The 27,788-nt window shown below is 54.8% G+C and overlaps 1 long non-coding RNA gene across 4 annotated transcripts; it reads right to left on the bottom strand.

Moving 5' to 3' along the window:
* On the bottom strand, positions 1-27,788 carry LOC132663726 (uncharacterized). Of its 4 annotated transcripts, none has more exons than XR_009603246.3 (6): positions 27,502-27,788; positions 26,525-26,812; positions 24,718-26,075; positions 17,744-18,076; positions 12,298-12,525; positions 1-41 (listed from the first exon to the last, which is right to left on the bottom strand). It is a non-coding gene; the product is annotated as an uncharacterized LOC132663726 (long non-coding RNA). The 4 variants fall into 4 exon arrangements; XR_009603248.3 differs by lacking the exon at positions 1-41 and having other exon boundaries at positions 7,154-12,525; positions 24,718-24,828; positions 25,187-26,075; positions 27,502-27,785; XR_009603245.3 differs by lacking the exon at positions 1-41 and having other exon boundaries at positions 7,154-12,525; positions 27,502-27,787.

Below are 27,788 nucleotides of genomic sequence, written 5' to 3'. Positions count from 1 at the left end.
GGGCCCTGTGGTCGTCCGAAGGTATGTGGTGGCATCAGTCGCTACGTGAAAAAGAGAGAAAGCTGAAATCACGTACGCTGAGGAGCCTGGCACGTGCTCCAGAATCACAGGTACCAAGCGAGCAGGCTAGGGAAGGAAGCACGCTTCTGTACACATGGTTACGGAGATCGTTTCAGAAATCTAGTAATATAGGGGCGCCTGGGTGGCGCAGTCGGTTGAGCGTCCGACTTCAGCCAGGTCACGATCTCGCGGTCCGTGAGTTCGAGCCCCGCGTCGGGCTCTGGGCTGATGGCTCGGAGCCTGGAGCCTGTTTCCGATTCTGTGTCTCCCTCTCTCTCTGCCCCTCCCCCGTTCATGCTCTGTCTCTCTCTGTCCCAAAAATAAAAAAAAAAAAAAAAAAAAAAAAAGAAATCTAGTAATATAAAGTAAGTTCTGCTTGGCATAAGAAGGTGCAAAACGGGAGAATTTGGCGGAAAAAATACGAATTTGGCAGAAACTTGATTTGCTTGGACCATCAGAAAATAACAATTTGTGGGGCGCCTGGGTGGCTCTGTCAGTTGAGCGTCCGACTTCGGCTCAGATCATGATCTCGCGGTTCATGAGTTCGAGCCCTGCATCAGGCTCTGTGCTGATGGCTCAGATCCTGGAGCCTGCTTCGGGTTCTGTGTCTCCCTCTCTCTGTCCTTCCCCCACTCATGCTCTGTCTCTGTCTCTCAAAAATAAATAAACATTAAAAAAAAAGAAAAGATGATTTGTACAATTTAGACGAATAAAAAATTTTGGAGCCTTGAACTTTGTGTCAGCAATTCCTTCACATCATTAGAAAACATGAAAGTCATTATTGGTAATGCCTTTATTCCTAGATATTTAGATCTACTCAGGTACGTGTCTCTCGTTAAATCGATATTGAGAATTTATATTTTTCTAGAAATGTGTTTGATTTTGTCTGCTGTCAAGACTGACTGTATTTGATACATCCAAAATATCTCATCTATGAAATCCAAAGTATCATCATCATCACGATTGAGTGCAAGCTTCCAGTTCCATCGAGATAGAACTGACATGTAACGCTGTATTAATTTAAGCATAAAGACTCCATATATGTATGTACAGTCGATCCTTGACCAACACGGGTTTGAACTGTGTGGGTCCACTTACATGCAGAATTCTTTTATAAATTCAGTAGAGCCCTGTAAATATATTTTTTTCTTTATGATTTTCTTAACATTTTCTTTTCTCTAGCTTACTACATTGTAAGAATACCATGTACAATACATATAAATATGTTAATCGACTATTTATGCTATTAATATGGCTTCTGGTGAACCGTAGGCTATTAGTAGGTAAGTGTATGGGGGGTCAGAAGTTCCATGTGGGTTTTTGACCGTGCGGGGGTCTGTGCCCCTAACCCCACATTGTTCACGAGTCGCCTGTATTGTGACATGATCACCACAATGAGCTGAGTTAACACCCAACACTCACATGGGTTTTTTTTTCCTTCTAATGAGAAAATTTGACATCTGCTTTATGAGCAACTTTCAAGTATACAATACAGTATCGTTAAGTACAGTCATCAGGTGGGTTACATCCCCAGAACTTACTTATTTATAACTGGAAGTTTGTTCATTTTAACCACCTTCACCCATTCCCTCCACCCCCAACCCCCACCTCTGGCAACCACCAATCTGTTCTCTGTTCCTTTGAGTTTTATTTTTTTTAGAGTCCACATATTAGTAGTATCAGGCATTATTCGCCTCTTTGTCTGACTTAGCATAATGCCCGTAGGGTCCGTCCATGTTGTTCCGCGTGGCAAGATGTCTTTCCAACAGCTGAATAACATTCTGTTGTGTATACATACACCGCATTTTCTTCACCCACCCATCTGTCAGTGGACATGTAGGCTGTTTTTAGGTCTTGGTTATTGTAAATAATGCCGCAGTAAACATGGGAGTGTTGATCCCTCTTCAAGAGAGTGATTTTGTTTCCCTCAGACATGTGCTCAGAAATGAAATCTCTGGACCCTTGGGGACTTCCGTTTTCTAATTTTTTGAGGAAGCTCCATACTGTTTTCCGGAGCGGCTGCGCCAGTTTAAATTCCCACCAACAGTGCACGCAGGCTCCCTTTTCTCACATCCCCACCAACACTGAGGACCTCTTGTCCTTTTGAATCCCTACCTAACCCGTGTGAGGTGATACCTCGTCGTGGTCGAGGTTTATGTTTCTCTGATGACGAGTGACGTTGGGCACCCCTTCAGGTACCTGTTGGCCATCTGGATGATTTCTTCTCTGGGAAAATGTCTATTCGGGTCCTCTGCCCATTTATAAATTGAGTTATTTGTTTTTGTTTTTGGTTTTTTGGGTTTTTTTACTGTTGAGTTTTAGTAGTTCTTTATATAGTTTGGATATTAATCCCTCATCACGTATAGGATTTTCAATTTCTTCCCATTCTGTAGGTTGCCTTTTTATTTTGTTGATGGCTTCTGTTGCTGCACAGAAGCTTTTTAGTCTGATATGGTCCCACTTGTTTATCTTTGGAGAGAGGATTTTGCTTTTTTTGGTGACAAATCCCCAAAATCTTTGCCAAGTTCCATTTCATGCAGCTGACTACTGTTGTTTTCTTCTAGGAGTTTTATATTTTCAGGTCTTACATTCATTCATCGTGATCTCTCACAAGTCTTTGTATTTCTGTGGCATTGCTTATGATGTATCATCTTCCATTTCTGATTTTATTTAGTTGAGTCTCTCTTTTTGTAGCTAAGTCTCCCTAAGAATTGTCTATTTTGTTTATCTTTGGGGGAAAAAAAGCTCTTGTTTTCATAATCTTTATTTTTTAAGTCTCTCTTCCATTTTCTTGTTCTCTGATTTTTTTGTTATTTCCCTCCTCCTTTTACTAAATTTTGGGCTTTGTTTTCTCTTCTTTTTCTAGTTTCTTGAGGTATAAAGCTGGGTCCTGTGTTTGAATTCTTTCTTGTTTCTTATTGTAAGCGTTTACCACTAGGCATCCCCCTCTGGGAACTGCTTGTGCAAGTCAAGTTCCTTTGCCCGTCCAGTACACTTGAGTTTTCAACAAGACGGGCATTGTCTCCCTGTCCTGGGGACAGGATTTCCATCTGACTGATATTCTGGGAAGATGAAGAGAAGAGAAAACGATCATAATGCGTGTGTGAGAGAGACAGATAGACAGATTAAATCCCAGTAGGTGTCTGGGGAGAAGTGCAAGGCAGAGAACACAGAGTAATGAGGCTTAATTCCCTCTCTCTCTCTCTCTCTCTCTCTCTTTCTCAAATGGTTTTATTGATATAGAATTGATATACCATAAAGGCCACCTATTTAGAGTATACAGTTCAATGGTTTTTAGTATATTTACAAAGCTGTGCAAAACCATCACCAGGATCTAATTTTAGAACACTGTCATCATCCCAAAAAGAAACCTTGTTCCCATTAGACCCCTCCCTCTAATTCCCCACCTGCGCCTCCTCCCGTCCCCTGGCAACCAGGGATCTGTTTTCGGTCTCTGTTGAGTTCGCCTGTTCTGGATATTCAAGTAAACAGAATCATACAATGAGTGGCTTTTGTGACTGGCTTTTTCACTTTGGGTCTGTTCTAATGCTTTATTTATTTTTTAACATTTATTTTTGAGAGGAGAGAGAGAGAGAGAGAGAGAGAGAGAGAGAGAGAGAGAGAATGCAAACAGGGAAGGGGCAGAGAGAAAAGGAGACACAGAATCCGAAGCAGGCTCCGGGCTCCGAGCTGTCAGCCCAGAGCCCGACACGGGGCTCGAACTCACAAACCACGAGATCATGACCTGAGCCAAAGTCGGTCGCTCAACTGACTGAGCCACCCAGGCGCGCCTCTAATGCTTTTATCAAAACCCAAGAGCTGGTTTTCGTGCCATTTATGCTCAGAATTTGTGTGGACACACACTTTTGTTTCTCTCGAATACTTTGAAGTAGAATTGCCAGGTCACATGGGAACTCTGTTCAGCATTCTGAGGACCTGTAGAACTGGGCTCCAAAGCGGCTCTTTGGGTGCGGTACTGTGAGAGGTGGTGCCCTCACACACGGCTGGGGGGGTGTAACCGCCACCCTTACATGGATGAGCTGGCCTGGGTGGCAAGGCGCCCTCTGCCCTCTTCGCCTCAGGAAAACAGGCTGTTTTCTCCGCCTCTGGTTTTTCGCCCGCATCTGCTTGCCTTGCTGTCCAGCTCCGAAGATCGATCCAACTTCTGCCGCGTTTAAGAAAATCGATTCTGGCCAAGGCCAAGTAGAGAAAACACAGCTATTTGTGAACAAACCCCTCTCTGCAACCTGGCCGTCTCACTGCAACGGGAGGCCTGCCCTCACTGCCCCAGGTGCAGTGCACAACATGTGCACCTGTGCGTGTCTGAGGATGGAGCGGCTTCCTCGGAGCCCCAGTGGGGGCTGATGAGAATGAGGTGGTCCAAACGGGCCCCGGGGACCTGCTGGAGGGGCATCACACTGCAGGGGGGGTCGCTCAGGGTCCACTCAGACCTTCAAGGACCTGTCATTCTTGGGGGACAAGGAGTGAAATCGGGCTGGGGAGTCACACGAGGAGAAACCGATGACTCAGGTGTCCCCGGGGTCTCTGCTCACGTGTGCAGCACAAACCACAGGGCCACCGACACCCTCACTCCCACGGCTAACTTTGCTGGTGACGTGACCGAGGCCCCGGACGTGCTCCCCACTGAACTGCGTATCCCAAAGACGCGGCGGCAAAGGCCGGTTCTAAGACACCAGCGAGGTGGCCAGGCATTGCTTAACTCTGAACACAGCCCACAGCTTTTCCTTCTCTCACGCTTTTCCAGGGATGACCGTTTCTTTTTTTTATTTCTTTTTTTAACATTTATTTATTTGTGAGAGAGACAAGAGTGTGAACGGGGCAGGGGCGGAGAGAAAGGCAGACAGAATCCGGAGCAGGCTCCAGGCTCTGAGCAAGCTGTCAGCACAGAGCCCGACGCAGGGCTCGAACCCGCAAACCACGAGATCATGACCTGAGCCGAGAAGTTGGACGCTTAACCCACTGAGCCACCCAGGCGCCCCCAGGGATGACCGTTTCTGCCTAGCGCCCCTGGACGGAAGTGGTGAAATCTGAGATAATTGAGAGCGGCCAGGTTCGATCAATAATTTTTTTTAAATAGCTTTCTTGATTGAGCTATGATCCACCTACCATGCAACTCATCCACTTAAAGTGCAACATTCCGTGGTTTGGGCTGTATGAAATTATACTTTGTAAATCGTGATGAAATCGATCGAAACTCAAATCTGCCATTTTGACCATGTTAAGTGTACAATTCCGTAGCATTCGTCACACTGGCAAGATTGCACAACCGTCGTCTCTATCTGCTTCCAAACTTTTCCATCACCCCAAACAGAAACCCTGGTAACCATTCAGCGCTAATATCCTTCTCCTGGCCCCTTCCTCACCCCCCCCCCCACCCCCACCGGCTGCCTACTCTTTACTCCGCTTCCCACACCTGTAACCCGGATACGTGTCCATCCGTCCGCACCTTTTAAACACACCCACGGTCTGTACTGAGTAAGAAGGATACCACCATCCGGTTTCTAGGAAATGCCACCTTCTCTTCCAGAGAACAGGCTTCAGGCGCGGCTGCACGTCTGCACGCTGTGGTCTGATGGACCCACGGAGGGGTGCTAATCTGCTACCTGTCCAGCCTCTGCGAGGATGGGGCTCATCCTCACGAAACTCGACCCAGCTCCAACTGGGATTTCAGATTGCACAAAGTAATGGGCGCGGAAGAGCTTGGAATAATAGTGCAGTGTCCCACGTAGTTGTAACATCATAGCATGACACGCGAGAGCAAAACCTCTTCCCTCTGGCTCCCCGTGCATTCGCCCCTGCAGCTCTGTGCCCACCGCTCCGTCCCAACAGCTGCCAGACACACCGTGGGTGACAAATTCTAATATCAGCAGGTGCCTGACCGGAAGGAACTCAGATGCCCAGCCACAGTGGAGTGCGTAAACAGACAGTGGCGACACCGTGCAATGGAATGCGGCTCCACGGTCGGAAGGAGTGAGAAGGAATATATCGCTGGCACAAAGAATAAAACAGATAAATCCCGACATAGCCACGCTGAGCAAGGAAGCCAGATAAAAGAGAGTATGGTAGGATTTCATGTAGACACAAGTCTAGGACAGGCAGCCCAACCTACAATGCCAAGAAGCAGACCGGTGACGGCCTGGGGGTAAGGAGGAGGGAGGGATAAAAAGGGGCCACAGGAAAACTTTGGGGTGACGGATGTGTTCATTATCTTGATGGTGGTAATGGTGCCAGAGATGTATAAACATATCCAAACTCACCATATTGTATACTTTAAGTCTGCGTGGTTATTTGTAGGTCAGTTATATCTCTCTAAAGCTGTAAAAAAAAAAAAAAAGTGCCAGCAGGAGAAATGTGTGGGTGGCTGGGGGTAGGGAAGGAGGGGAGCTGCCACGGAAAGTGGGCAGAGCATTGCCAGAGCGTCCTAGTTTTGAAGAAAAGCTGGAAGTAATATATATATTGTATTTTTCCCGAGGCACTTCAGACCAAAAAAAAAAAAAAAAAAAAAATCAGAAAGAAAAAGAAAAAAAGAAAAGGCTGCAGGGTGCCTGCTTGTGACTTCTGATAAAAACATGCAATCAGAGAAAGCATACGAATATCTAGAGAAGCTTATCCAGAGAAGGGCACACAAGGGTCACCAGACGTGGTAGAGACGGGACTCCGGAGAGGAGAGTCTGAAAACACAGAGTGCAGTTCAGGCGCCAGAGGGACTGACAAGTGTGAGCGTTCCAGAGCCCAAATGCCCGGGTTCAAACCCCGTCCAGCTTTTCTGCAGTTCTGTGACCTTGAGCAAGGAACCAAACCTGCCCGGGTCAGTGTCCTCGTCCGCAAAATGAAGATAACTGTCATACCTTCTCTGCACAATACTGTTCGGTTAGAATGCATCAGTAGACATCTATTACTTAAAAATGTGCCTGGTGGGGCGCCTGGGTGGCTCAGTCGGTTAAGCAGCCGACTTCAGCTCAGGTCATGATCTCGCGGTCCGTGAGTTCGAGCCCCGCGTCGGGCTCTGTGCTGACGGCTCGGAGCCTGGAGCCCGCTTCGGATTCGGTGTCTCGTTCCCTCTCTGCCCCTCCCCCACTCACGCTCTGTCTCTCTCTCAAAAATAAATAAACATTAAAAAAGTCTTTCAATGTGCCTGGCACACTCCACACGCTTCGTATTATGACCTGCTTTTCCTGTTATTACACGCCGTTCTGGGGGTTTCTTCCCGCAGTCTCAGCTCATACACTTCTGTTCAGGAGATTGGCTTGTTCTGGGTCTGAGAATCCACCTGCCAGGCCGATTCTGTTCCTCCAACACCTCACGCCACGGGGTGTCGGCCGGGTCCCCTCTGTGCCTCCCGGGCTCCCCACGCTCCCTGCAGTCACAGGTCTGTCTCCGACTTGTCTGGGTTTGCCTGCGCACCGCACCTGTGACCACTGTTCACCACGGCGCCCTGCGGGGTCCTGGAAACGCTCCCACCTGACTCGGGCGGGCAGGCGGGTACGCAACACCTCCCGGTCCACGTGCTTCTGTCCGGGTCAGTGTTGCTCAGGGGCTGCTTGTGACGGTGGAAATGTTCCGTATCAGGGCACTGGAGATAGGGGCCACTAGCCACGTGTGTCTATCACACGTGGGGGGATTCAGTTCATTTCAAAGACTTCCGATGTCAGTGATGGTGGCCTCACGTGGCCGGTGACTGTAGTGTTAGCGGGCGCAGGTGTAGATGCTTCTGGGCCTATACCTCAGGGAGGGGGCGCCAGGGCACGCGGGCTCGGCTCCTCCAGGGCCAGGGCTTGCCCGGTAAATACCGACAGCCGATGGCATCCGTGAGCGCCCGCTGAGGCGTGAGGTCTGTCCGGGCATCTTACGCGACTCACTGAGTCCTCCTGAGGACACTACGGGCATCTTGCGGGCAAGGACACAGAAGCAGAGGGAGACCAGACCCTCCCCCCGGGGCCACACGGCTCGTGCACGTGGCGCGGGAGGTTCCAGCCCAGCCAGCCAGACTCGGGATCGCCACCGCGGCTCCCCGTCGCGCGTCTGGAGCCACGCCAGCCGGCTTCTCGTTTTCTTTCGCCGGGCTTCTGCCTCCTGTGCAAGGCTGCCGTTCGCCCTGAGCTGGCTTCCCCTGGGCACGGCCCAGGCTTCTCTGGGCATCATCTGGACGCTTCTTTTGCAAGCCACGTCGTCCCCTTGGAAACCGTGGCTTCTGCCCAGAAAGTCTCAGCAGAGCTTCGGGAAGCCATGCATTCGGCCCCCAACTTGGCCTCAGGGGTGTCCAAGGCCCTCAGAGAGAAACAGGGGAGGCTCTGGCGGCCAGAAGTGTCTGGAAGCATCTTTTCTTCTATTGTTGAGGAAAACAGGAGGGGAGGCCTGCCTGGGCCGTGGGCCCAACCCAGAGGACTTCATGAAGCGGCAGATGCCCGGGCTGGGACTTCCCGACCGGCCCTCTTTGGCTTGGCACCTGTCCCCTACACGGAGGGCCTGGTTCCGTGGCGGTGCCCCGAGCAGATGGACCTGACTCAGGCAATGTGACTCAGTGCCTTGCGGGGGGCAGCAGTCCCCGCTGGCAATGGCGAGCAGCTGTGGGTCTGCGGCCGGGCTGACCGTCGGCTTGGGACTGTGGTCAGGACAGATCCTGGCTGGTACAGATTATCTCTGGAAGCCTTTGTTTCCCCATGTGTTTATGGGCACATCAGAGTCCCTTCTGGACTCGGGGGACAGGGCTGACGTGGCAGAAGCCGTTTATTCTCGCCTGTGTCTGCGCTCACCTCTCTCCCCAGGACACACTGTAGGGCGTCTCGCGGCTTCCCTCGGAGTCACGCGACTTGCAGTGACTGAGCTCTGGACAGTGGGGCCGGAGCAGAAGTGGCTTGCCCCACCTCCCAGGCCCACCCCCGAAATCTCCAGGTGCAGGCGTCCCCGTGCCCTGAGTGAGCAGTGCTTGCGCGGCATTGAGCCCTGTGATGTGGGTGGCTTATCCCCGAAGCCAGGCTGCTCGCCGAGGACAGTCACAGCAGACTCACAACATCCGTGTCAGATCTGTGCTGACAACTTTACTTTTCTCACACACAGTTCATTCGTACGTGACCTCAGCCGTGGCCAGCACGTTAAGGAACTCTAGCGTGTCTCGGGGGTAAATGACCCAGGGCACGTTCGGATCCCAGACAAAGGGAAGGAAAGGTGTGTGCTCCCTGCCCCTCACCGGATCGCCCACTCAACATCTGGCAAAACACCAAACCTCTTTCTGCTGCATGGTTTCGGATAAACACCAGTCAAGGGTGTAATGCAGACGGCTTTGGGTGGCCCTCCCTCCACAAGATGTCACAGCTGCACATCCGTGCGAAGGGCAGAGGAAGGACGTGTCCACGGAGCGCATGCAGGCAAGTCTCCCTAGCGGAGGCGGGTCCGGGGTCTCCCAGGCATCACAGGAAGGTCAGGGCAGGTGTAGAGGGGACACTGGCACGAGGGCTCCAGATCGGGGTGAGTGGCTGTGAAAACATCTCAGCGTGCAGTGGAGCCACGGGATGTAACACGGGGAACCTCACACGTGTGCTCTCAGGAAGTCAACACTTAGGCACGAGAGACCGATTTCCCGCAAGTGCCCGACTTACGGAAGGCTGATAATATTGGAAGTTTCTGGCAGGGTAGGGCGAAGACTGATAATATTGGAACTTTCTGGCAGAGTAGGGCAGTTGGTTGGGAAGTTGCCTCATACTAGCCTGGGGAAGTTTTATCTATGGTTTTCCAGAAGCCCGAGGGAGGAGTGACCCAGGTTGGGCTGGTCTCTCAAAATATGCCGACTGGACCTTTGTTTGTGGGATGGGCTGGTTTTCTCTGCTGCGGGAGGTTTCCAAACTGGTCTCTTTTTGCATTTTATTTTAACGCAGTCTCGCTGAGCATCTCGAGCCTCACATCCCCTGCCCAGAAACACAGCCTGCCCCAAACCCTGGCCCGGAGCCCCCCGCCACTGAAGCGTCTGAATTGCAATCCCTCTGGTATTCCCAAGTAATCTCATCTTTTTGACAAGTCTGATCTTGCCACGGTTTACCTTTTTATTTAGACGGGCATTCCTTGGCTTTCAGGAGTGGGATGGGGGGTGACGGGTTATGGGAATTTACAACCTCCCAGACCTGCTTTTCCTCCAGAAGGGATTGGGAGGTTCCAGCAATAGAGCCAAACAATCTGAATGTCAGAGCTATTTCAGCGGCTACCTAGAGGCTTCTAAAAGTACTGGGGATTCTACAGTGCCTCTTTACAAAACCCTATTTCTAAGTTAACTGAAGCCAATAGACAATCGGAAGGGAGTAAAAGTGTCAGCAGTGTCTTCCCCATCTGGACCGCCGCTAGCCACATTTCTCTGCATCCTCCACACCCACATTTTCCCTTTTTCTGCCTTCCCTCCTTCACCCGAACTCCCCTTTTCTCTGGTGCTGAAACTTCACCAACCGGGCCTCGTGAAACTCCCCCTTCTAGAATCAGGCCTTCTGAGGATCTCGCAAAACCACGAGTCGCTCAAAACCCATGGACCAACGCTGAACTTAGAGCTGTGGTAAAAGGCTTCCTCTAGGTAAGTGGGGACCCTCATAGATTTGCCGAAGAATTACATACTGTAATTTACACTTAACTGAGTTGGCTTCTCGGTCTTTATCCGTTGGTCCGCACACTTGTTGGAGGTCAAGCTCAGCACTGGATCAAAGCCCTGAACAATCTTCAGAATTTTGAGTTAAATCAACCACCAACTCCTTCACATGACCAGGCTCGGGCCAGTCACACAAGGCTGCCCCCTGCCATCCCAAAGGCTTTTCATAAACCAGGAGTCTGGAACGAAACTCAGACATGCACTTAGAAGTCTGCCAAACGTGTTCACGACTACTACCACAGACTGCAAATTGTTTTTAAAGAAAATTCTGGTCTCCCTGTAGACGTTGAATCCACCAGGGTGGCCTTTAACTCAATGTTTGTAAATGGTTTACATGTAGATCTGTCCTTGTTAGCCAAGAGAACTTGCCTAGATGGGAAACCAGGTCCACCCCAATCTTGCCCTCCTAATTCATCAGTTAGCCTGCACCCCGAAAGATAATTCCAGCAGAGCACCTAAAATCTTCAATCTCCGACTTCGACAGATGGAATCTCCCCACTGTACTCTGTTATTGTTGCAAAGAGCCTGGTCAGTAGAAGAAGGGCTGCTGAAGACCAGAAGGGTCTAGATGATTACCGCTTTCCAAGAGCCAAGGTCAGATTGGCCCCATTGGCGGGGCTCCCGCAAGACACAGAGACCAGTCCCCGTCAGAAGAAGCTCTTCTCCAGATCCTCTCACTGAGACCTAGTGCCCAGGTCTAGCACATCTGTGAGTGCCCAAAGAAAGTGGCCCATGTGACGGGCGCCGGAGCTGGGGTAGAGAAGCTGAGCAGCCACCCCTCGGGGAACATTGCTATTTGTAGCGGTGGGAAATATTTGTAGGGCGTGGGGAGTGATCCCACGGAGACAGAAGACCGGAAACAAGAGAGAAGTAAAAAAAAAGAGACAGGACCCAGGACGCACGCTGAGGAAGGAAAGGAGTTGCCCCAGGAAAGGAGAAGGAGGTGTGTGCAGAAGAATCCAGCGTTGATGACCCTGTGAAGACGAGGTGGGGGTGAGACTAATTCACCGGCTGCGAGTGCAGCACAGGTGAGGAGGGAGAAGGGCTTGAGGGGAGGAAAGGTACAAAGTAATCCAATCGGGACCAGGAAAACAGTCCAGGGTGGCCCTCAGGGTCGTTGGAGCAGGTGCGGGTCCCCTTCCGTCCTGCACCATGGCGGCACGCCCATGCTCCTTGCGAGGCCCCCAGTCCCCACCCAGTCTCTGCCGGGGCCACTCCGATGCCCCTGATGGCTGCTCCCGCCAGTCCCCACCCCCCCCAGGAACCCGCTGGGCTCCACACCCCTACCTTCCAGGCCCACCGCCTCCTTTTTCTCACGGGTGAGATCAGATGAGCAGCGAGCAGATGTGAATGAGTGCGTGGCCCTCATACGGCTCATACAGGGATCTCAAAACGCGGCGGTGCACGTTTCTACTGATTCCGCCTTTTTTGGGAAAGGATTCATGAGTTGCCAGCGGGCGTACAAGAAAGTGTTCAAGGGCGGAACTGATTCACAGAGCCCATGAAATTCTGAGTTTGTCAAGCCATTATTCTGGAGAACTTATAGGGAAAAGAAAATCACTTCCAGTGGGTAATTTCGCGAGATCCCTGACCAGGGTCCCAGACGTGGTGAGAAACTCCTCCCACACGCGAGGCGCCTCGCCCGCCTCCTTGTATTAAGCCGTAGGAAGGAGAATCATTTTCTCCGACCACCTCTTGCATTCACAGCACGGAGCCCTGATGCCAGGAGAGACGGGACGACTCAGCTAAGCACATCCTTGCCCGAGTCAGCAGTCAGAAGGGCCCCGCTTCACAAAACCAGGGAGAACTTGCCTTCGATTCTGTAAAATATTAAGCATAAGAGACTCTTAAATACAGAGAACAAACTGAGGGTTGATGGTGGGGGGAGGGGACGGGGGAGGGGGAAATGGGTGCTGGGCATTGAGGAGGGCACTTGTTCGGATGAGCACTGGGCGTCGTATGTAAGTGAGGAATCGTGGGAATCTACTCCCCAAACAAAGAGCAACCGTAGACACTCTGTTAGCTACCTTGACAATAAATTGGGTTAAAAAATTTTTAATAAATAAAACATTGTTTTGTTTTACACGGGTGTTTTGCACAACGGTGTTCTAGGCATCGAGCACAGGAGTTTGGACACCCACTTTACAGACGCGTAGGGTAGAGGACTTAAGGTCACCGGCAGGCCCCAGGGGAGCAGCGGGAGGCAGAACAATCATCCTGTAGTCACTTTGGTGGATTGCCAACGCGTCCCCCTCCCCAGCTAGCCTGTGACCTCCCTGGGCAAGCACGTCCCCATCCGTTCTTGCAGCCCAGGACCTGCCCTGAAAGCGAGGACTCAGTAGGTGTCCCCAGGAGCTGGATTCGTGCCCGGTGGCACTCCTCTCTGTCACACGGCTCTCCTGGACGCTCCATGCTCAGCCCATGATGGCGCCACACTCTGGGACCTGACCTCACGTGTTTAATGAGGTAGAGTCCTGGCGCGAATGTCTCTGGGTTTCACCTATTTGCCGAATTTGGAAAGTTCCCAGCCATTACTTCTTCGATGTTTTTTCCAGGCTCAATCTCTCCCCCTTTGCCAAACTCCGATGACGCCCATGGAGGATCTTGTCCTTGTTCCACAGGTGCCTGGACCGTGTCTGTCATTTTCCTCCACACGTCTGTCTTCTCTCTGCCATTAGCGTGGGTGAATTAAGGCCCTGAACTCAAGTTCACAGACTCTGTCACCTTCATTCCCTGCTTCCTCCAGGCCCATGCAGCAGCTTTGGGGGTAATTTTGTGATTGTAGATTGTTCTGTAATTTTCACATGAGGCATTTTTCTATTATTGATTTCTTTGCTGACACTTGAAGTGGCTTCAAGAGAATTCCGAGTTGCCCGTCCCACCAGTTTTAGAACGGCTGCTTTAAGGTCCTCGTCAGACGGGCCCAACCTCCGCGTCACCTCAGCGCCCATGTCTGCAGATGGTCGCTTCTCGTTCAAGTTCTGGTTTTCCTTGTTCTTGGGGTGACGAGTGACTTCCCGCGGCATCCTGGACATGTGGGGTCCTAAGGGACTCTGGATCTTTGCTAGCCTTCTCTCTGTGGAAGGCAGACCCCGTTGGGGTGCAGTATTTACGGTGACCCTCTGGGCCTTCTTGCACACGGTTACGGAGAGAATCTGGCTTCCTCCCCGCCCTGCTGACCTCCTTCCAGAGAAAGTAAAGGGTAAGCAGTATGCATGGGAGGGAGCAGAGTGACAATGCCACCCGCCCATCCCACCTCCCTCCCGCTTGTTCTGGCTCCTCCGTGCCCCTGTGGGCAGAGAGGGTTGCTCCCTCTGGGAGACCGCCTGGTTTGGAAGGCAACCCTGGGAGCCACACCTATAAAGAGGGTAATAGTGGGGCGCCTGGGGGGGCTCAGTCGGTTAAGCGTCTGACTTCGGCTCAGGTCATGACTTCACGGTTAATGGGTTCAAGCCCTGCTTCGGGCTCTGTGCTGACAGCTCCGTGCCTGGAGCCTGCTTCTGATTCTGACTCCCTCCGTCTCTCACGAGCTCTCTCTCTCTCCCCCCCAAAATAAATAAAAACACTTTGCAAACAAAAGGTAATAGTATTTAATCCCTAGTTCTGTTATGAGGATCACATGAGCTAAGCGTGATCCACGGATCCCAGAGCTTGTCCGAAATGCAGGATTTCAGGCCGTGCCCTGGACCCAGGGGGTGAGACGCTGCATTGTAACAAGATGCTCAGAGGAATCAGGTACGTATTAACTTAGAACACCCTGATCCAAAGTACTCACAAGCACAGGGGACAAGCGGTGGCCTAAGGGGACACGCACGCTGCTGTTCCTTTCCTGCAGACGGTCCCCGCCCCTGCCGCCCCTGGCCCGGAGAAGCGTCTGCATTCAGCCCGGCCTGCACGGTGTAGGGGGGAGGCTGGCGGCCACCGCAGATGCCATTAGGGAATCCCAAAGGCTGATGGGTCCCTGCCCCTCAGGCCCTGTTTCAAACGATGACAGCTTTATGTGATGTGAAGTTTCTTCGAGAACACTTTCTTTGAGGATTAATTTGACCTCACATCCAACAACGAGTGGAAATGTCCTTGTACGTAATGAGTCAGAATTTGTCAGAGCCTGGAGCGGCGCCCAGGTAAGCACATGCCTCCCGTGGCGGACCGACCTCGCACGGTTACAACAGACTCAGGCGCGCCCCGTCCCATCCCGCCGTCGTCCTTGGAGTCAAAAGCTACTGTCGAGGGACACCCTTTCCATCTTTGTTACACAAAGAAATCTGCTTCGCATTAAACACAAAAGTGTTTTGGACGATCATAAAAACGCTCTATGACGTGGGCGGAGCATAGACGGCCCAGAGCGCACGCAGCTCAGCCCCTACGTATGCAACTCGTCTCTGCTCTGGCGCTCCGGGGACGTGATGCAGATGCCTGGGAACAGCAGCAAGGGATGGAGGTTACCGAAGTTCACACCCTCTCCTTCCTGCTCGAATGTTGACGCGGTGTTGGAATAGATTCAGAGCTCATGGAGCGAGAGAGAGAGAGAGAGAGAGAGAGAGAGAAGCGGTGCTTTGCTTTCTGGGCGGCAAGGTGGATCTGAACCCAGCGGGGGGATCTGTTAGCACCCTTTTGCAACCTGTGCAGTTGCTTCTGGCTGGGGAACCGTCCGGAAGGAGACCGGAGGAGCGGAACTCATAACGAAAGCAACGTCTTAGCACACGCAGGCTGGGGCGCGCGGGTGTGCGCGTTCCCACGGAAGAAACGGGAAAGCCGCTCAGAGGGGCGTCGGGGCCATTTCCAAGCCAAGCGCCAGGCGGCCACTCCCGGCTCTGTCTGTGTCTCCCCAAACCACAGTCTCATTACGTGCAGCGATTTACAAGAATTTCCTTTCTCTCCGTCCTTGGTGTCCCACTGGACACCACTCTCTGTGTGGAGGCTTTTCACACCCACGTCAGCCTCCAGCAGCGGGGCGAGCATGGCCTCGCTTAATGTCGGGTTTGTTTCCACGGGAAATAGAGGCCAGTTTACTCTGGTACTCGGGACACAGACGCCGCGTTTTAGATTTTCGGGGCTGACCCTCCGTTTGTGAAGTGTCCTCTATGCTGCTGTCACTGCTCCTGGGACCGGTCTACCTTCCCGAACAAATGTAGAGACCAGGCTCTGGGCCTCGGGTGGTCGTCCAAGCAAATGGGCGGGACATTCCTCAAGGAGACACCGCCCCATGTGGTTAGGAAGAGGAAGGAGGGAACCAGAGTTCCTGCATGTCCCGCGTGACTGCCGGGCTCCCGGGAGCTGAAGGCCTACTGTGCGTGCTCCACGGCCGTGGCTGTCTGTCGTGTCACTTTGTTCTCACAGAAGAGGCCGGAGGCAGCCACCACCAGCTGCTGGTAAAGAGGGGGGCAAGGGGGCCAGCCACCGGCCGAGGAGCAGGGCCGGGCAGCGCTCCTGGCAGGCCCCATGAGGCCGAGCTGCCCGGGATCGGGGCCCGGCTCTCTCGCGTCTCCGTCAATCACTGCAGCCGTGCAGGCTTCACCCGACTGTCAGCGCAGAGCCCGACGTGGGGCTCGAACTCACGAACCGTGAGACCGTGACTTGAGCCGAAGTCAGGAGTCGGACGCTTAACCCCCTGAGCCGCCCGGGCGCCCTTCATGTTATTTCTGAACATACATGATTTATCAAGAAAGAGGAGCTGAAATCAGAAGGAGAATCGTGTTGTCCAACGTGGTTAAAAGACGTAACAAGTAAGAGTGCATTTGAGGTATTTCAGTCCTTCCGTGTGTGGAACCCTGATGCGCAGATAAAAAGTAAATGAAACGAGTGCCCACTGGCGTCAAAAGCCAAACAGTAGATGTAGGTTAAGGGTTAGAAAAGAAACATTTTAAAAACCCTTTGCTTTGCTGAGTCTGCAAATGTCATATTCCCAAAGGGTGACCCGGAACTCTCTAGAAAGCGGACGAAGCGGCGGCCACCTCTCTCCGCCCGCCCATGAGGCTAAGGCCTGGAAGGTGTGCGGGAATGTCTGGGGGAGGCAAAGTTATTACAGAAGAGGCTTGTTTCTTCCTTCTCCTGTTTTCTCACCCTGTATTTATGTGCCAGACACGCTGACGGGCACCAAGGACGCAATGCTGATCAAACACCCACCCAGTGGCTTACGGACCATCAGGGAAACTGTCAGCTTGTCAAGGAACTGACACAAACAAATGTAAAGTGACAAAGAGGACGAGTTCTAGGAGCGGGAGGTATATCTTCCTTTAACAGCCGGGGTGGGGGGGGGGGAGCTGCAGGGGAGCCTCGGCTCAGGTGGGGGAGGCAGGCCCACCGCCAGGACCAGCCGGGCCACCGGCCAGGAAAGGGCGAGGGGTATCAGAGCAGATCCCGGGGAGGGGGAGGGGGTGCAGCCCTGCCCAGGGCGCTCACCCGGGGATCCCGACACAGCTGGAGGGGGTGAGGCAGGAGCCCCCAGATGACTTCAACACGCAGCCAAGTGCGGGCAGTGCAGCGTGAGCTGGAGGGAGGCAGTGAGCACCGGTGGGGGGTGGGGGGTGTGCTGTAAAGAAGGGCAGCCAGCTTCCGGAGGACCCGGGGAAGGGCGCTGTGCCTCCAGCAGCTGGCTGGGACCATGATGTGATGGCAGGCGCTCGCTCGTTCTTTACTCTCGCGCGGCCTCCTCTCACTGCTCCCGACCTGTCCCTTGGGCCCCTCGGGCCTGCACACTGGGCTACGCCCACGCAGCCACACCACAGGCTCCCCTAGAACCTCTGTTTTGTTCCTTCCACGGCTGCATCCACGCTGTCCAAGAGGAAGCCCCGCCCCCTGATCCGTGGGACAGTCGGCAAAACGGTGGGGCTGCCGAGCCTGGGAGAGGCTGGCCGCCGCCCCCAAACTGGTGCAAACCCTCCTCCCCACCTTCCACAGCCCCCTGGGGGGAGCCCAGCTGCCCCCCCCATCTCTTGCTGCCCTCCGGGACCCTCTGGTCTCTGCCACTTCCTGCCCGTCTGCTGTCTTCCCTTTATATCCTGCTCATCCCCCACCCCCCACCCCGGCATCACTCACTTCTGGGAGGTCTGTGCACAGTGGGGCGGCCGGCCGCTGCCGTCATTCCCTCCAGGGGCCACGAAGCTTCCCTCACGACCGGGCGTATCCTGCTTCGTGTTATCTCCGACCTTACAGCCATTTCCGTGTCTACTTCCTGCTTTCTCTGGGGCCGGGCACCTTCCTTTATTTTTCCTTATTTTGTAGCTTCTGGCTTCTGGGCCCTTGGGTTTGCTAGAAAGCGGACTCCCAGACGGCTGGGGTGACGATAGTAACGTCCCGAACGTATCTGGTTCCTTTCTCCGAGAAGCTCCTGTACATTCCACGCGCGTGACCTCATCCGCCCCAGCGTTTCTGCAGAGCGGGGAAGTGACAGGTGTTTACAGGAGGGCACAGGCCTTAGCAATCTCTGCACTGCCACGGGGTGAGTCACAAGGCCTTAAATAGAAGCTGCCGGATTGTAACTCAGTTCTGTCTCCCCTCAGTCGATCGGCAAGGGCTTGTTTTGCCGGCAAATGGATGTTTACACCAGTCAGAGAAGCATGGCCCCAAATCTCCGGTGGCTCACCCACTGACATCAAGATAAAAGCCGTATTCTTTTACCCCGTATGATCAGGCCCCATGTGGTATCTGCTTCATCTGCGACAGACCTCTCCCCCTTTGTGAGGCCCTCAGCCCTGCCCTCTGTGCTCCTGCTGTACCGTCTGTAACTCGCAGGCCCGTCGCCACACCGAGGTGTGCTGCCCGTGCCTTGGGAAGGCGGCTGGCTTCACTCTGTCTTCATTTTTTTTAAATTTTTTTTAATGTTTTTATTTATTTTTGCGACACAGAGAGACAGAGCATGAGCAGGGGAGGGGCAGAGAGAGAGGGAGACACTGAATCGGAAGCAGGCTCCAGGCTCTGAGCTGTCAGCACAGAGCCCGATGCGGGGCTCGAACCCACAGACTGTGAGATCATGACCTGAGCCGAAGTCGGACGCTTAACCGACTGAGCCACCCAGGTGCCCCTTCACTCTGTCTTCAAACCTCCTCTCAAATGCCGAGCACGGCCTTTCTCTTCGGGTCCGTTCTCCGTTACTCCTCGGATCTTGGCGTGCGACTTCCAGAAAGCTGGAAGTCTTTCTCTTTGTGGTTTTCGTCATTTAGCTGAGAGCGGAGAATGTGCTGTATTTCCAGCTGGAGTAGGCGTTCAACTGTACAGCCGCGTAACAAAGTGCCCCAAATTGGTTGTTAAAAGGCACTATTTTATTTTGCTTGTGACTTGTGACTCCGAGATTTGGGAAGACGGGGCCTCTCATGGGGTCGGAGGCAGATGCCCCCTGAATGTTTGGCGGGCTGGCCTCTCACGGTGGCTCACTCACAGGCTGGCGGGTGTCTCTGGCTGCTGGGTGACGGCCGAGTGGGGGAGGCCAACGACGGAAGTGTGTGCTCATGCTTCTCTGGTGTGGCGGTCTTGGGACAAGCAAACATCCACGTGGGGGTGGGCTTCCCTCCTAGCCAGGATCCTGAAGACCCAGGCACAGGGCACGGCTCGGTCAGCCCCCACCCCGTGCAAGCCACCCAGCGTCACTTCCCCGCATCCTAGTGGGTCACACAGAGTCCTGGGGCAGCCCAGATTCAAGGGTGGGGATTAGAGACGCTACCTCCGGTGGGGGAGTGTCAAATCCACCCTGCAGAGGACCGCGTGCACAGGAGCTACGGCTGCAGGCTTCTTCGGAGAACACTCCCCGCAGGCGGCACGGTGTTCCCGTGTAGGAACGCCACATGGGGGAGGCCGGATGACCGACAGCGGGGAGGGCGGGTCTCTGCCCTCGGCACTCCAGGCAGTGACCTACCACTGTGGTCGCCAGGGCTTGCTGCTGGGATCACCATCAGAAGGTCCGGAGCTTTTTACAAAGGGGGTCTGAGGGCCACGTTGTAGACGGAACACCTGTGGTGTCCGAGGGCCGCCTCGAGTGCGTGCACCGCAAACCAGCCCCTCCCCAGGGTAGTTGCAGTCAGCCGCGCAGGAAAGTGGAGGACACTTTCCGTGAAACGTCCTAATACTCCTCTGTGGCCGCATGAGATGTTTCTCCAGAACTTGGGGATTTAAAGAGGGACCGTTTATCATCTGATGGTGTGTGTGGGTCGGCTTGGCTGGTGTCTCTGACTCAAGGTCACTCCCAGGCTGCAGTCAAGGGCTCGGCCGGGGTTTGCTCCTCTCCAGGTTGGCGTTGGGGGGTGGGGGGGGGAGGCAGCTTCCGAGGTCACTCCCATGGCTTCAGGCAGGTCCTCAGGGTCCTTCCGGCCACGGATGTGAGACACCAGCTCCCTGCCACGTGGCGCTCCACGGGGCAGCACCCGGCATGGCTGTTTGCTTCCACGCAGCAAGCAGGCGTGCGGGGCCAGGAGAGGGCAGGAGCTAGGTCGCCGTCTGTCCACAACCTGCTGGGAAGTGACATCCGTCACACCATATGCGATGCGTCAGGAGCAAGCCTCAGGTCCCACCCACACCCAAGGGCGGGGGCCATCAGGGTGTGGGCGCCTGGAGGTGAGGGCACCCGGGCCACCTCGGGGCCCCCTGCACAGGGATTGGGCGCAGACTGTGGAGGCGTCCCCGTCCGTGCCTAGAGGGGTGAACAAGCGTGATGTCACTGATGCACCAGCACCAGCTCTGGTGGCCGAGGCCGCGGGATCCTGAGCGTCTGAACGTGAGGAGGGTCACGGGGACGGCCCGTTCTGTGACGGTTTCCAGCGGGAGAGGACACACACCGGCAGAGAGGAGGCAGGCGGAGCCGAGGAGGCGGCTCTCCGGACTGGCGGGGCTTTCCGGGAACGGACACGCGGCCGGTGCTCCCTGCTCGCGGTTCCACCCCGCGGCCCTCTGCCAGGGGATGCCGTCGTACAGGAAGCCCTGTGGCCCAAGGACCCCATCATCCACCTTGTACAATAGAACGTGCGGCGATGAGACAGCAACGGCACCTAGGGCTGTAAACAACAAAAGGGCGTGAGGAGGGGACAGTCAGAGACAGAGAGATGGACAGAGAGAGACAGAGACAGAGATGGACAGACAGAGGGAGAGATAGAGATGGACAGAGATGGAGACAGACAGAGAGAGATCGACAGAGACAGAGACACCGAGCAGAATGCTGTTCCCAACCCGCCCGGCCCTGTTTTGTGGAGTTCAATGCAACCCTCAACTTTGTGCGTCAACGGCATCACGGAAAATAAGTCTACAATCTCAGCTCGGAGCGAAGCGGCTGGCCGGGCCGTCGGTGCAAACCTCCTACCGGAGCAGGTGGGGAAAACGCAGAGGCGAGGGCAGAGAGCAAGAAGAAAGCGTAGATAACAGCAGGAGCTACTCTGACGTGGAAGAAGACACGAGTGAGGACAGGAAGGTGCCCCACGAATGCTGTCGCACGTCAGGCTCTGGGGAAGCCCCAGGCGGCACGTGCCCGGCTCCAGGAACACGGTCACCACGAGGCACAGCCGGGACCTCGCGCCCCTCGACCGCCTGCCACTCAGTGAGGACAGAACGCCTCCTGGCTGCCGACGGCCATGCGCCCCCCTCTCCAGGCGCGTTTATGAGAAGAAACCGCTCCACGACTGGGTCCTTGTCACGAGAGCACATAGAGGGACAGAAGCCGGATGGTGCTGGCTCCTCCCCAAGCTGGCGCGGGGCCCCTCTGTCCTCCAGCCTCCGCGTTTTGACCTCAGGAAGAACAGGGAGGCCACGTGGGGCAGCACACTCATGACGTCCCCCACTCACGAGTCAGGGTGACTGACAGACATTCACAGGAGAAGCGTAGACCCCTTCCCTCACCCGCAGCCCCAACAAGCCCACCCTTCCGGGAGATCGACCGCGGACGACAACCTTCTCCAGCGTCCTCAATCATGTGCAATACTGGATCGTTCAGGCCCCCACAGGGGTTCCTATGACATAGTTTCCTCCCACAGACGGTCATCCCAGATTGGACAGAGCCACCTGCCGCGTCCCCTCATGGCCCGAGTTACTCGGTCCGGGCTGGAGGGCGGCCTTTGCTGCAGGTACAGGAGGGGCAGGGAGAACGGCCGGTGCTCCCTCTGCCCGGCAGGTGCATTCTAGCTCCCATCCCCCCCACTACACACCTCTGGATCCAGGCCACCTGCTCTCCTGGGAGCCCGGAGGGATCTTTCTATGGTTCTGCCTATTTTGTGATCACTACCTTCTATTTCCATTTCTTCTTTCCGTCAGAGTAGCTGCCTTCCTCCAGCTGTGAAGCGGGAGGTCATTTCAGCCTCGGGCTGATGAGGAGTCAGTCCCACCCTGCGCGGTCCCTCGGCCAACAGGCCACACACAACCAAAGATGCAGGAACAAAGGACGCCTCCTGCTGGGTGACAGGCAGTCGGTGGGGACGGTTGCCTTCCGCGGGCGGCGCCTCTCGATGCTCACGGCGAGCACCGTCCCAGAGGACGGCAAGCCGTGTGTGGTTTTGCACACCCGGGGACGGAGACGAGCTCGGTTCTTCGGCCCAAGGACACACATCACTTCAGGCATCGCGTGTCCTGATACGGCAGGACCGTCTGTAACGCTGGCCGCCGGGGAGGCAAGTGTTAGGGAAACAGAACGCTCCTGTCCGCCAGGACATCTGAGGGGCCCGTCCCCACTCTGAAATGGAGACGCCTCCCAGCACCTCAGCTGCTCCAGCGACGAGGAAAAGGAAGACCGATGAGCCGCGAGTGCAAGACGCCGTGACGGGGGCAAGACTCATACCTCACCGGTTCTCGTGACTCTGAAGTTCAGTGAGGTGACTGGGTGAACGCGCTCGCAAATGACAAGGCGCCGCACAAACGCAGGCCGTGCGGAAGCTCCCCCCGGCTTCGGAAGAGCGGAGCTTGGCCGTCGTGAGATCTCGGGACAGCGGGGCCGGCGTCCGGCGTCCAGCCCTGTTCGTGCGCGTCCCTCCTGGCTGCTCAGGCCACACCGGTCCCTGCGGTGGGCACGTCGCTCCTCCCGGCTCTGGCCCTCGGCTCTGACCTGCTCCGTTTCCAGCAACAGACTTCGTATAAGAGGGGCTCAGCGAGGTCCCCGGGGGGCCTGCCCTGACACGGTGAAGCCCGCCCAAGCGGCACCAGCTCCCGTCTCCAGCGTCCCTGAACGTCTTCGCGAAGGACCAGAGGAGAAGCAGCATCCAAGAAAGGGTCCGTTTAAACAGCTGCTCCTACAGATTGTAGCCGGTCGTTGGGGGTGGGAGCAGACGTGGAAAGTGGGTCGTTGTCCGGCCAGGCTCCCTTGCCGAGGCACATCTCACTTGAACCCCACGGGCCCCTCGCCCTCTGCAGCGAATCGTTTGCCGCGTCCGGCAGCTGCCATTGGTCAAAGCACGTGGCTCCCCGCCAGGTGGGATCACTACGGTGCGTATTTATTTCCGTGAAGCTGGATTCTAGCCAGTGTGACAGCACAGAAGAAAAGTGAATGCCTCTCTCTGTCCAGTGGGGTCCAGTGGGGTCCAGTGGGGTCCAGTGGGGGCATGGTGGCCCCGAGGGCAGCTGGGGCCAGGGCAGGCTGTGCACCTGCTTGCTAACGGCTCCCTGAAGAGCAGGGTGATGAAGTCAGAGTGCAGGTTTGTGGCAGGTTTGTGGGTCCTAATCCCACCGAAGGATGAGTTGGTGATAGGACCTCGAGTCTGAGGTTTGCAAGGCGACTTTCCTGTGCCTCCTTCAGGAAATGTGACTCAGCGGCCAAGCTGGTGTTGGCGTGGCTCTCCCTCCCCTGTCTCTCCCTCCCCCGCCTCCCTTCAGATGCTGCCTGTCTCTTGCACGCTCAGGGAATTAGGGCTCCCCTACAACGCGGACGGCCACTGGAGCAAGAGATCCAAAGGCATCTGAGTTTAGAGTAAAAACAGCCCAGAGCCGGGGAGACGGGTGGGTGGTAGCATTCGGCGGCTAACGCAGAGTCGGCAGGAGAGGAACCCTCCCGGAGGGTGTGGCTCGTGACCCAGAGCGTCTCCTCCGACCAGATGCTGCTGCCTGGAAAATCCTCCCAGATTATCTCAGGCTTCCCCCCCACCTGTCTCCCGGGGATGACAGATTCTACAGTTGTGTGCCTGAGGTGGACCCCTGACATCGGAGACGCATCACCGCCCCCCGTGTGTCTACGAACGGGTCGCCGCCCGCGGGAGCAGAGCCCAGGGCCAGTCAGCCCACCGGGCCAGGCAAGAAGGTGACGTTCACAACAGGCTCTACAGGGAAAAGACGTTTCTCCCTCGCATGACATCCCTTTGGAGGTGTTTCTCCTTGCTCGGACGCCAGTCGGCAGTCAGGAAACGAACTTCAGTCTCAGAGAGAAGATTCTCCGGGTACTAACGTCTTTTCATGTTTGGACAGTTAAAACAGGAGGGGGTGGGCCCAGTGTTCTAGTAACGGGGAGGGGGCAGATCCCTCCCAGCCCCCGCGTGTGCGTGCATTTGTGGTCGATGACCCACGGTGTGACTAAAACAGAAACATTCTGTCTCGGCACGTGACGGGGGTCAGCTCAGTCCGCTCACTCGTGCTGGGGACTGTCGGGTCAGAGGGCAAGGCCCCCGCCTCTGTTGGTGCCGCTTCCCTAGAAACGTGCGGTGGCCTGAACTCAAAATTGTCATAGCTCTGCCAAGCGTGACAGTGGAACGAAATGCCCCCGCTTGGGACCGCTCGGGGTCCAAGCCCCTTCCAAACGGTCTTTTCCCAGTCTCCCGCAAAGACCCCACAGACTCAGCCACTTCTCTCCTGTGAACTTTCTCTCCCCTTCCTTTTCCTGAGTGCGCCGCTCCCCGAGGACGCCGCCTCCCCAGCCTCCCTCTTGCCGTGGCTGCGAATCGTCTCCCTCCTGCCCTTAGCTTGGACCGAGGGGCCAGTGGTTCTCTGCAGGTGCTTTGCTGCTGCTGGCAGATGGGGAGCCAGCCTCCAGCCCCTGGGCAAGGCTGTGATTCCCATGCCCCCTTTCTTCCTCATCCACTAAGGCCAGGCTCACCGCACAGGTTGACTCGGAAATGCACCTGCCGGTGGGGCCACTCAGCATGACACACGGTGACTTCGGCACGTACAGTGGAGGGACGCCGTATAGCCATCATGATGACAGAGCCGCTGGCCGGCTCCTTAAGTCATATCTGTTCAGGGAGAAGACACCATGACTTTCTGTGCTCTGTCTCCACCTCCCTTTTAGGTGCAGCTGCTACGAGACCCAGCTGTGTGAAGGGGCGCTTCCCTCGGCCTGTCTGTGCCCCTGATGCAGGCCCTGTGGACCTCGTCCTCTCTATCTGCCCAGAGGGCCTGTTACTTAGCCGGTACCCAAGGGGGACGTGATCAGACAAGACACTGCCTGCACCAATGTCAGTCTTTCCGGCTGCAGAACAACGAGGCCTGAGAAATTAGGCCACCCTCCGGCACTGTGTGCGTAGGTGCCTCCCCGCCCCGGGGGTGCATACGCTCTGGAAGGGACCCGCTCCGGGAGCACCAAGTCTTTACTGGCACGTTCTAGGTGACATCACAGTGTTGGGCTCTGGAGACGCGATGGCGAATGAAAACAGGCCTGGTCGGGGGGTCGTGCGATGACCATGTAGGGAGACAGGGGAGGGTTGATAGCAGACACGCGATCGGGGAGTCCGAGGCCGGAAGACAGGGGTGATGACGTGTCCTGGGGGACAGGCGATGAGGACGAGAGGAGAAGCAGCATGAGAGAGACTTTCTAGGCTGGAGGTTTGGCTAGGAAGGGTGAGGGAGAAGGGGGTACCAGGGAGGGCGTCCAGGTCTCTACTTGCATAGCAGGATGGGTGTGGGCAGCACACGGTCCAGTGCGGAATGTGGGAGGGTAACAGGTGTAAGGGGACAGATCACAGTGTGGTCTTCAGGCTTCCTGCGCTAAAGGAGTCTTTGACCTAACTAGGTACTGAAGCTTTGCGCATTCCAGACTCTGAGGATTAGTCTGGCACGGTGCCAACGTGCGCATAGTCTGCAAGTCAACGATAGTTGAAGCCAAGAGAACACAAAGGTCTGCAAGTCGCTGAAACCTCAACCTGAGGCGATGTGGACAATGGAGGTGACTGTTGGCTCACACACGGAGGGCAGAACGGCTAGGGGATTGGTAATCCCACCATGACCCAAATAGCCCGTCTTTCTATCTCTCTGCTCTGCGGTCTCAACATTTCGGCCGGGTGTGCAGGATGCGTAGGGCACAGGATGGCCGGAATCGAGCCGCCTTCCCATCTCAGTTCAGCAGCCGAAAGAGAAGAGGTCCGCTCCTCCAGGGCCCTCCGATCAAGATTCAGGAAGATGGTTCCCCATAGCCATCCCCGCAGAGGCATGGCTACGTCCCAGTGGTGAGGGCAGACGCCAGACTAGGGAGGGTGACCAGTGCCTGGGGGTAAAAAGAGGAGAAGTAAAAGTGCAGACGAGTCTTGTGAGAAATCCCTGGAAATGCAAAGTTGAGAGATGGCGCCTGTAGAGTTTTGTCATTTTGCTCCTGTTTCCGTTTCGTAAGAGACGCTTGAGGCTGCCTTGCATTTTCCTGCAAGAACCCAGCTGAGGATGTGAGGGGACAAGGACCCCAATACTGGGTGGTATTGGGCGGAGGGAGGCACTGAGTGGCTTTATAGGAGGGCAGCTCGTCTCTGGATAATAAGGGGAGGAGGCAGGTTGTGTGACTCTGCATGGGGGCAGGTGCGCTGTATATTTAGGGGATAAACGATTTACCGTCGGGTGGCTTCTATCTTTCTCTATCAAGGGGGATAGAAGAACATCAGAAAAGGCTCGACACTGGTGGGTTCCTTGCCTGGGCTCCCAATAGACGTCATCACCATTTCTCACCGTGGGTTCTGAGCCATCTGCCAAGTCAGTCAGAGGAACCAGCATCTGCAGGCCAAAACAGCACACGCATGGCTGATGAGGCCGACCTTGACGACGCGGTGTGTGTCTGCAGTCAGGTGGGCTGGCTGATTCTCAACTAGGAATCAGTTGACTTAGGGAAGCAGTGATGTGCTGGCAGGGGAAGCCCACGCCAAGGTAGTTGAGGCAGACGAGGTGGCCTGTAGTCATCCGAAGGGACAGGAAGTGCTCAATAAATGACAGAAACAGGAAAAGTTTGACCCCAAAGCTCTGAAACAACTCAAGAAGACATTATCTAGATTAGCGCCAAGATCACTCTGTGCCCAAGACGGAGCCATTGTACCGGTTATGCCTGCCTTCAAATAGTTCACCAAGAGTCCTCAATCATACGAAATAGAAAATTTAAATGCTCCCCAAATAATTTGAAGAACTCTAGAAATATCCCCGTTTAAGGGAACATTTCCTCCCATCGGCATGTCCTTCAGGAGAAATTAAATTCTCTGACAATTTCAAACCCAAAGACCAAAGGAAGTAAAGACCAAAACCAGATCACCTTGTCCTTGTCAATTAAAAGTGCAAAGAAACTAAAGTCCCCCTCAGTACCTATTGTGCCTGCTACCAGTACATGGATCTAGGGGCCTGAATGCCATTCACGTGCGTGAAACCGAGGCTGTCTCTCACTGGAATTGATGTGGAACATTGCAGACCTCAGAATTTGAATTCCCCAGTGCCAAACCCATGACGTGGCTCCTTGTGGAAAAGACGAAGGGCTTATGGGACACACGGGATGATCAAGGATCTGGCCTCACACTCACCAGATTTAGCAAGCCAGTTACCAGCCCCCAGAACAATAACCCGTATTTCTGCAACCATTCTGCATGTCCCAGAAGCCCACATTTAGTTTTGTTGGACATGGGGTTGCCTGTGGAAGTGAGTCCCAGGCAAGTCTTGGTTCTTACCTCATCAGGAAGACCGTCAATGTGTCAGCTGCCCAAGGTGCACCCCCGATAAACTCGGACGCAATTGGGAGAAATGCCATAGTTCGTTCTGATACGGCACATTTGCCAAATCTAAAAAAAAATTCAGCCATGTGAACGTGGTAGCCAACCTCCAGATGACCCTCACTGATCCTTACCTCCTGGTCTTCACAGTCATGGACATGGGTCCCTCCCACAAAGAATCAGGGCTGACCCATGTGACCAACAGAAAGTTGCACAAGTTGATTTCTGAGTCTAGGTCATAAAGG

This window comes from Panthera onca, chromosome D4 (assembly GCF_046562875.1).
Source record: "Panthera onca isolate mPanOnc1 chromosome D4, mPanOnc1 haplotype 2, whole genome shotgun sequence".
Taxonomy (NCBI): Eukaryota; Metazoa; Chordata; class Mammalia; order Carnivora; family Felidae; genus Panthera; species Panthera onca.
The sequence above is the reverse complement of the archived record's forward strand: the minus strand, read 5'-3'. Positions and strand labels throughout refer to the sequence as shown.